Below are 11,342 nucleotides of genomic sequence, written 5' to 3'. Positions count from 1 at the left end.
GAAAAATGATGTCAAATGAGAGGTTAATTTCTCTGTGCTTCCCTTATCTCTGGAATCCTGGCTTCCTTATCTTTATTGTCTAAGTAGCACTTGGATACTTAGATTGGATGTGGGATATGTGTGTGTCTGTGGTTCATATAATTGTTATACATGTTTACATATGATTCCATGTGTGTGTGTATATCTATACCTATATCTATATATCTTCCAGATTTTTGAATTGTTTTCATCAAGAGTTATCCTGCTATACCATCTTTCCTTATATCCAGGAGCATATTCTGGATCTTTCTAATCAACACCATTGATACCATATTTTCATTGACAATTTTAAAATAAAAACTTGGTTTTATCTAAAATAAATGAATAGATGGGATATGATAAACAATATAGTACACTGAGAAATTATATTACATGATTTATTGGCACTCTAATATTTAAACTTAATTTCTATTTTAAATTTGTAGATCATGACTCTGAAAGGTAATAATGTTCAGATGTTATATCCCTTGGTATAGGACACTTCTAGCAAAATTCTGGGAAATTTTACTTCTAGTGATAATATTAATGAGCAGTAATTATTAATATTAAGTATGCATCAACAGTTTTCTAAGTACTTTACACATTTAATTCAACCTAATATCATTAAAACATTATAATAGAATTGTAACATGCATTTCACAGAGAAAGATAGGTAGAGTAACTTTCCCAGTGTTATTTACCATACAAGTGAGGAGAGGTGATTCACATTCAAGTTGTTCAGTTTTTGTACACAAATTCTTCACCTAAAGTTAAAAAAAATCTTTGACATGGCATATGAGCATTCCTTTTCTCTTATATGGGAGTTCTATATTTTTCTTTTGACCCCAGTTAAAAAGCTAAGCTTTAATTTCATTTCATAGCCAACCAAGTCGATATATACCTATTCTAATTTTTGAGGTCTACTGATAATTTTTAAATTTTGCCCCAAAAGAACACTTCAAAATTATTTCTTTCAAAAATGTAATTCCCAAAGTAAGAAATATTAGCAAGGAGAATTTCTTAAATGTTTGAAAAATAATCTATTTTTAGAAATAATTGTCTGATTTACAGTGTACCTGATGATTAACTTAAATACTCTATTAAGCTGGAAAATAAGTAGGTTAGTTTTTCAATTTCATAGCACATCTATGGAATTATTAGTGCTACTATTTTAAAATAGCCTTTTCTATTTAAATATTAACTGTTTTTTTTAAATTTTAAAGAGATTGTCCAAATTATGAGGATACTTTTGGTACATAGGTTTATCACATAACCAATTGCTAAACTTTCAAATTGAGTTGTGAAAATGTCTATGGAGTTCCACTCTAAATTTATTATTACTCTTTTTGAGTATAAGATTTTTAATTTTTGACAGTTCATAAGAGAACAGCCTTAAATGTGAATTTGATTGACTTAGACTAATAAGTATTTTTTTTACAAAAATATTTTTTTTTAAAAATTAGAAGGTAGTTGGACTTTTTAAAATGGAATTATTTGCTACAGTAGTTTTCTTATGGGTGATGATGGTATTTTTTGGCTGTGTCACTAAACTTGAATAGCAAGAAAAGTGAATGAGAAGATAATTCAGACTTAAAAACAAAGTGTTTTAGCTATTGGCAGATGTCAAGACAACTTGAGACTTAATGATTACTAAGCTGCATGCCTGCCATCCTTATCTGTCTCCAGCACAGTTGACAAAACAAGGTAGTCTTGATGTCAAAACAGATTGGGAAGGAAGAAAGCAAGATAGAAACTTAGGCAGAGTTAAGAAGTCTTGCTTTTCCATTTCTTTCTTTTTTTTTTAATTCTAAATTATCTCCTAAACAAACTCTTATGTGAACCCAAAATAAAGCATTTACTAAACCACAGAAAATTTATCAGAAAGCCTTCTGCACCACTAGATACAACAATGTGGCAGATAAAATTCTATTGATCAACTTTCCCCCCAGGTAAAACCATGGACCTTCATAGCCCTCATTTGAGAGATAACTCATTGTGCATGGCAATGGTGACCTCTTTCTCCCTCCTTACTGAAGCTCTCTTTTAATGATTCTCAGTATGTTACTCCCTCCTGGTCCTTCTTAGACTCTTCTTAGCTTTGTTTTTTTCCTTCCAGTTTTATGAAGTTATAACTGGCATATAACATAGTACAAGTTTCAGATGTATAACATAGTAATTTTGTATTTGTATAATTATGAAATGATTACCACAATAAATTTAGCTAACATCCAATACCCAACATAGTTACAAAATGTTTCTTCCTTGTGATGAGAACTTTTAATATATACTCTCTTAGCAACTTTCAGATATACAAAACAATGGTAGCTCAATGGTAAAGAATCCACCTGCAATGCAGGAGGTGTGAGCTCGATTCCTATGTTGAGAAGATCCCTTGGAGAAGGAAATGACAAACCACTCCAGTATTTTTGCTTGGGAAATCCCATGGACAGAAGAGCCTGGTAGGCTACAGTCCATAGGGTCACAAAAGAGTTGGACATGACTTAGTGACTAAACAATAATTGATATACATAGTCATCATGCTATTCATTACATCCGCAGGACTTAATTTATCTTGTAACTAGAAGTTTGACCACCTTCATTCAGTTCCCCCAGCTATTACCCCTGCCTCTGACAACCACAGATTTGATCTTTGTTTTGATGAGTTTTGTTGTTTCAGATTCTGCTTCTGAGATTATGCAGTATTTGTCTTTCTCTACTTAACTTGTTTCACTGTGCATAACCCCCTCAAGATTCAGCCATACCCTCAAAAATGGCAGAATTTCCTTACTTTTATGGCTGAATAGTATTGATATGTTAATATATATATATATATAGTAAGTATGTATATATACAGTAAATATATATAAAGTATGCATATATACAGTTGTTGCTAAGTCACTTCAGTCGTGTCCGACTCTGTGCGACCCCATAGACAGCAGCCCACCAGGCTCCGCCATCCCTGGGATTCTCCAGGCAAGGGTACTGGAGTGGGATGCCATTGCCTTCTCCAATATATACAGTAAATATGCATATATGTATGTGTATATATATATATATATATATGTATATATATATATAGTCGGAGAAGGCAATGGCACCCTACTCCAGTACTCTTGCCTGGAAAATCCCATGGACGGAGGAGCCTGGTAGGCTACAGTCCATGGGGTCGCTAAGAGTCGGATGACTGAGTGATTTCACTTTCTCTTTTCCCTTTCATGCACTGGAGAAGGAAATGGCAACCCTCTCCAGTATTCTTGCCTGGAGAATCCCAGGGATGGCGGAGCCTGGTGGGCTGCCATCTATAGGGTCGCACAGAGTCGGACACGACTGATACGACTTAGCAGCATATATATAGTAAGCATATGTATGTGTATATTTTAAAATGTGTGTTTAAAAATATTTGTTTGGCTGTGGTGGGCCTTAGTTGTGCCATGCACAATTTTGATCTTTGTCATGGTGGGGGATTTTTAGTTGTGGCATATGGGATCTTATTCACCAACCAGGCATGGAATGAACCCAGGACCAAAGCATTGGGGTTGTAGTCTTAGCCACAATTCACCAGGGAAATTCCCTTTATGCATTTTATTTACTTATTTACTGATAGACATAGGTTGTTTCTATGTCTTGATTATTATAAATAATGCTGCAATAACTATAAGGGTGCAAATGTCTCTTGAAGATAGAGATTTCATTTTTTTACGATGTATACCCAAAAGAGAGATTGTTGGATAAAATGGTAGTTCTATTTTAAAGTTCTTCTTCTGCTGCTGCTGCTAAGTCGCTTCAGTCGTGTCCGACTCTGTGCGACCCCATAGACAGCAGCCCACCAGGCTCCCCCGTCCCGGGGATTCTCCAGGCAAGAATACTGGAGTGGGTTACCATTTCCTTCTCTAATGCATGAAAGTGAAAAGTGAAAGTGAAGTCGCTCAGTCATGTCTGACTCTTCGCGACCCCATGGACCGTAGCCTACCAGGCTCCTCCGTCCATGGGATTTTCCAGGCAAGAGTAGGTCGCCAGTGCCTTCTCTGTAAAGTTCTTCTAGAACATCCAAATTGTTTTCCATAGTGGCTATGCCAATTACCCTTCTCACCAACAGTGCACACCTGTTTCCCACATCCTCACTGACTCACTTTTTTTTTTTTAATTGAACTGTAGCTGACTCACAATGTTGTGTTAGTTTTAGGTGTATAACAAAGTGATTCAGTTATTCATATGTATGTATTCTTTTTCATATTCTTTTCTATTATGGTTTATTGCAAGATATTGAGCATAGCTCCCTAGGCTATAGAGTAGGGCCTTATGGTTTATCTATTCCATATCTATAACACTGTGTATATGTTAATCCCAAACTCTTAATTTATCTTCCCACCCCTACTATCCCCTTTAGTAACCATAAGTGTGTTTTCTATATCTGTGGCTCTATTTCTGTTTGTAAGTTAATTTGTACCATTTTTTATATTACACCTGTAAGTGATTGTCATATGATATTTGTCATTCTCTGACTTACCTCACTTAATATGATAATTTTCAGGTCTACCATGCTGCTGCAAATGACAGTATTTCAATCTTTTTTATGGCTGAGTAATATTCCATTGTTTATACATACCACATCTTCCTTACCCATTCATTTGTTGATGGACATTTAGTTTGTTTCTCTTGTCTTTTTGATGATAGCTATTATAGAAGGTTTGAGGTGACATTTCATGGCAGTTTAATTTGCATTTCTCTAATGATTAGTCATATTGAGCACCTTTTCATTTACCTTTTGGTCACTTGATGTCTTGTTTGGAAACATGTCTATTTAGGTCCTTTGCCTTCTTTTTAATTGTACTATTCTTTTTTGCTATTGATGTATGAGTTCTTTATATATTTTGGATTTTAAAGGCTTATTGGTTGTGTGACAATATCTGCAAATATTTTCTCTCATTCTGTTGGTTGACTGTTTCTTTTTCTGTGCAGAAGCTTCTTAGTTGATGTAGTCCTATTTGATTATTTTTAAAAAATTTTTTGCTTATACTTTTGGTATCATATCCAAAAAATCATTGCCAAGATTTATGTCACTTTTCTCCTATGTTACTCTCTCATGGTTCTTCTTAGCCTCCTCTTGGCCTGCTGATTTCTTCTTTCTTTCATTCTTTCTTTCAACTCTTGGTACGTTACATATTGGGATTACCAAGGTTTTTGTCATCTTTGGTCTATTCACCTATACTCTCTTTTAAGGCTTTTATGATAATCTATAGGCTACTTATGCTAGTTATTTTTTTATCCAGTCCAGACTCACAGACTCAATTATATAAAAATCATTTTCTTGTTTTGACGAGTAGCTTATATCTATCTTATCAAGCTAGAAAACTGAAGACATCTTAGTTTTTCTTGAATCAAAACCCTTTCTCAGTGTCCACCTCTTATGTAGGCTTTCTGTTTCTTTTACTCCTTTAAATATTTTCTTCATAAAGAAACTGAGGTGAGCTAATTCAAATATAAATCTGTTTCTATCCATCTGAAAGTACTAACTGCTCTCCAGCTTGTTGGATAAAGTACACATCCCCACAAAAGATGCCCAAGGTCTTTTTGTGATCTGATCCATCTCTACCTCTCCAATCCCCTCTTTCCATTTTCCCCTTTCTTCATTCAATAAATACTTACTGATGCTTCCTATATAGTATTGTGAGCAGGCTAACATGATCCCTCCTCCAGGAAGCTTAGATTCTGTTGGTGGAGAGAGGCCATTAAATAAATGAATGCACAATTATAAACTGAGATCAATAAAATGCAAAATATAGCATGTAGAAATCTGGTCTAGCCTGGGGAGTTAGGGAAGATTTTACTGAGAAAATGGTACCTGATCTGATACATAACTGATGGGTAGACATTGTTAAGGAAGTAAAGAAACAGCAAATATGGAGGACGCAGTCAAGCCTGGGGCATAGCATTTGCAAAGACTCTGTTGTGGGAATTCACTATGTTTAAAGTACTGAAAGGAGACTACTGTAGCTGGAGTAGAGAGGAAAGGGATGTGAAGAAATGAAGAGGTGACGTGGAGAGGTGACCAAGGACCAGACCTCTTTCTTGACCTCATAGGCTCTGTTATGAATTTGGTTCTTTACTCTGAGAACCCATAGTGGATGTGACTGGTGATAGAAGTAAAGTCCGATGCTGTAAAGAGCAATATTGCATAGGAACCTGGAATGTTAGGTCCATGAATCAAGACAAATTGGAAGTGGTCAAACGAGATGGTAAGAGTGAACATCGACATTCTAGGAATCAGCGAACTAAGATGGACTGGAATGGGTGAATTTAACTCAGATGACCATTATATCTACTACTGTGGGCAAGAATTCCTTAGAAGAAATGGGCTAGCCATCATGGTCAACAAAAAAGTCTGAAATGCAGTACTTGAATGCAATCTCAAAAACAACAGAATGATCTCTGTTCATTTCCAAGGCAAACCATTCAATATCACAGTAATCCAACTCTATGCCTCGAGCAGTAACGTCGAAGAAGCTGAAGTTGAATGGTTCTATGAAGACCTACAAGACCTTCTAGAACTAACACCCAAAAAAGATGTCCTTTTCATTATAGGGGACTGGAATGCAAAAGTAGGAAGTCAAGAAACACCTGGCATAACAGGAAAAGTTGGCCTTGGAATACAGAATGAAACAGGGCAAAGGCTAATAGAGTTTTGCCAAGAGAATGCACTGGTAATGGCAAACACCCTCTTCCAACAACACAAGAGAAGACTCTACACATGGACATCACCAGATGGTCAACACCGAAATCAGATTGATTATATTCTTTGCAGCCAAAGATGGAGAAGCTCTATACAGTCAGGAAAAACAAGACTGGGAGCTGACTGTGGCTCAGATCATGAACTGCTTATTGCCAAATTCAGACTTAAATTGAAGAGAGTAGGGAAAACCACTAGACCATTCATGTATGACCTAGATCAAATCCCTTATGAGTATACAGTAGAAGTGACAAATAGATTTAAGGTACTAGATCTGACAGACAGAGTGCCTGATGAACTATGGACAGGAAACAGGATCAAGACAATCCCCATGGAAAAGAAATGCAAAAAAGCAAAATGGCTGTCTGAGGAGGCATTAGAGATAGCTGAGAAGAGAAGAGAAGTGAAAAGCAAAGGAGAAAAGGAAAGATATTCCCATCTGAATGCAGAGTTCCAAAGAATAGCAAGGTGAGATAAGAAAGCCTTCCTCAGCGATCAATGCAAAGAAATAGAGGAAAACAACAGATTGGGAAAGACTAGAGATCCCTTCAAGAAAATTAGCGATACCAAAGGAACATTGCATGCGAAGATAGGCTCGATAAACGACAGAAATGGTATGCACCTAACAGAAGAAGAAGATATTAAGAAGAGGTGGCAAGAATACACAGAAGAACTGTACAAACAAGATCTTCACGACACATACATTCGCGATGGTGTGATCACTCACCTAGAGCCAGACATCCTGGAATGTGAAGTCAAGTGGACCTTAGAAAGCATCACTACGAACAAAGCTAGTGGAGGTGATGGAATTCCAGTTGAGCTATTTCAAATCCTCAAAGGTGATGCTGTGAAAGTGCTGCACTCGATATGGCAGCAAATTTGGAAAACTCAGCAGTGGCCACAGGACTGGAAGAGGTCAGTTTTTGTTCCAATCCCAAAGAAAGGCAATGCCAAAGAATGCTCAAACTACCGCACAATTGCACTCATCTCACATGCTAGTAAAGTAATGCTCAAAATTCTCCAAGCCAGGCTTCAGCAATACGTGAACCATGAACTTCCAGATGTTCAAGCTGGTTTTAGAAAAGGCAGAGGAACCAGAGATCAAATTGCCAATATCCACTGGATCATTGAAAAAGCGAGAGAGTTCCAGGAAAACATCTATTTCTGCTTTATTGACTATGCCAAAGCCTTTGACTGTGTGGATCACAATAAACTATGGAAAATTCTGAAAGAGATGGGAATACCAGACCATCTGACCTGTCGCTTGAGTAACCTGTATGCAGGTCAGGAAGCAACAGTTAGAACTGGACATGGAACAACAGACTGGTTCCAAATAGGAAAAGGAGTACGTCAAGGCTGTATATTGTCACCCTGCTTATTTAACTTATATGCAGAGTACATCATGAGAAACGCTGGGCTGGAAGAAACACAAACTGGAATCAAGATTGGCGGGAGAAATACCAATAACCTCAGATATGCAGATAACACCACCCTTATGGCAGAAAGTGAAGAAGAACTAAAGAGCCTCTTGATGAAGGTGAAAGAGGAGAGTGAAAAAGTTGGCTTAAAACTCAACATTCAGAAAACTAAGATCATGGCATCTGATCCCGTCATTTCATGGGAAATAGATGGGGAAACAGTGTCAAACTTTATTTTTGGGGGCTCCAAAATCACTGCGGATGGTGATTGCAGCCATGAAAGTAAAAGATGCTTACTCCTTGGAAGGAAGGTTATGGCCAACCTAGATAGCATATTTAAAAGCAGAGACATTACTTTGCCAACAAAAGTCTGTCTAGTCAAGGCTATGGTTTTTCCAGTGGTCATGTATGTATGTGAGAGTTGGAGGGTGAAGAAAGCTGAGCGCCTCAGAATTGATGCTTTTGAACTGTGGTGTTGGAGAAGACTCTTGAGAGTCCCTTGGACTGCAAGGAGATCCAATCAATCCATCCTAAAGGAGATCAATCCTGGGTGTTCATTGGAAGGACTGATGTTGAAGCTGAAACTCCAATACTTTGGCCACCTCATGCGAAGAGTTGATTCACTGGAAAAGACCCTAATGCTGGGTAGGATTGGGGGCAGGAGGAGAAGGGGACGACAGAGGATGAGATGGTTGGATGGTATCACTGACTCGATGGACATGGTAGACTCCGGGAGTTGGTGATGGACAGAGAGGCCTGGCGTGCTGCAATTCATGGGGTCGCAAAGAGTCGGACATGACTGAGCGACTGAACTGAACTGAACTCTGAGAACAGCTAGAAGCCATTGAAATTCTTCACATACAGTTGTAAAATACCATGTCATAAAAATTTTGAAAAGGACCTCTGACAGCAGTATGGAGAAAAAAACTGGAGACAGGAATATTTTTTCCTACTGCTTATGGGAATGTAAAATAGTACGGTCACTGTTGAAGAGTTTGGCAGTGTCTTAAATTTACCATATGACCCAGAAATTCCATTTCTAGTTATCCAAACAAGAGAAATGAAAACATATGTCCATACCAAAATATGTAAATATGTACGTGTATGTCCATGCTACCATTATTCACAATAACCAAAAGTAGAAACAGTCCAAATGTCTATCAACTGGTAAAAGGGTAAATAAAATATGATATAGCCATACAATGGAATACTATCCTGCAATTAAAAAAAAAAAAAGGTACTCATAAAGGCCCCAACATGGATGAAATTCAAAAACACTATGCTAGGTCAAAGAAACCAGACACAAAATATTACCTATAAAATGATGTCATATACACGAAGTTACTCAGAAAAACAAATCTGTGGAGACAGAAGTGGAGTAGTATCGGACTGGGGATTCACTGGGGGAAGTTAGGCTTAGAGATGGTGTTAGGGTTAAGTTCACTCCCTGGGTCAGGAATATCCTCTGGGGGAGGAAATGGTAACCCACTCCAGTGTTCTTGCCTAGGAAATCCCATGGACAGAAGGTCTTTGTGGGCTACAGTCCACGGGATCACAAAGAGTCAGACACGACTTAGTGCCTGAGCATGCACAAAATGGCAGAGGGGAGTAGGAAGTGATTGCAAATAGTCACAAAAGATCTTTGGGGTGATGAAAATGCCTTAAAATCACAACATGATGATGGTTGTGCAACATTTGAATTGCTAAAAATCACTGAGTTGTGCACTCAAAACGAATGAGTTTTATGGGATATAAATGATGTCTCAATAAAGTTGTTGAATGAATGAATAAATTGTGGATGTACAAAACCAGTTGTCACTGTGATGGCTTAGGTAAAAAGTGATAATGTTTGAGACTAGAGTGATGGCTGACATGAGGAGCGTGAAATAGGTTTGAGAAATAATAGGACTTATAATCAAGAGAACTTGGGAAAGATTGGGCATGACAAGTTCAGCTTATACTCTGTCCTGTAGAAATATCAAACTTCTTGTAACTACTCGAACAATCCATGCCCCTTCTTATCTTTCTGTGTGTTTAAAAGTCCTGGGTTCTTCATGAGTGCACTTTGCAACCTCATCTACCTACTTATCCTAGATTGGGCTGCCATAAGAAATCGCTATACGTCAGGTGACTTAAACAAGTATTTATTTCTCACGGATCCGGAGGATGGGAGTCCAAGAACAAGGAGCTGGCATATTCAGTATGAAGTGGGGATTCTCCTTCTCATTGCAGATGACTGATTTCTTGCTACATCCTTACATGGCGAAGAGAGAGAGGAAGTTGGCCCTCAGGCCTCTGCTTCTAATGCCCCAATCTCATTATGGCAGCTGCACAATTTTGACCTCACCTATACCTAATTTTATCCCCAAAGCCCCATCTCCTCATACCATAACACTAAAGATTAGGGTTCCAAAATACAAATCTGGGGGGAACACACACATTCAGTCTATGACACTGTTATATACCTGGTCATCCTTTAAGACTCAAACCAAATGCAATCTCTCCTTTAAAGAATCTTCCCTGACCACCTTACTTCTTGTATGCCCCCATAGCACTTCCTTTAGCATTTATTGCACATCTTTGTCTACTCCTTCCACTAGATCACTGTTGTCAGACATTTAATATTTAGTCTTCACTTCTGTTACAACATCCCTGCCAGACCTGACTAGTGGCTCACAATAATCTCTCCTGCTGAGTCAGCACTCCTCTCAAAACAGTGCCAGAGGTAGCTTCTACTGACCACTGTCACTGATACATCCCTGAAATCTATTTGCCATACCTGTTGTAATTGTGATGTCCTTGATGACAGGCATATCAAATATCTATGGGTCCCATGTACCAGAAACAGAGAATAGATACAATAAATGCATCAAAATCCTTTTGAAGAAGATGCTTCCAGATTGATCAATACCTGACATGTAAAGCAATTTATTTCCACCTACCATATCTCTTTCATGACAATGGCTTCTAATTTGCACCATTAGGGAAAAAGAAATTTAGCTGAAAATCATAATAGTTCCTTTCCATTTTTTTCTTCTAAATCCTGTGTTTTAAGTGTATGCTTAGCCCATAGTTTTCCATCATAAACTACCAAACTACAGTCCATAATGGGGCTTTACACAATGGCCTTTATATTTTAGACATTATGCCTTTGAGAGCTAAAGCGTTTTAAGTCAGGC

This window comes from Giraffa tippelskirchi, chromosome 12 (genome assembly GCF_054371585.1).
Source record: "Giraffa tippelskirchi isolate mGirTip1 chromosome 12, T2T-mGirTip1v1.2.pri, whole genome shotgun sequence".
NCBI classification, from domain to species: domain Eukaryota; kingdom Metazoa; phylum Chordata; class Mammalia; order Artiodactyla; family Giraffidae; genus Giraffa; species Giraffa tippelskirchi.
Note: the sequence above shows the minus strand (reverse complement) of the source record.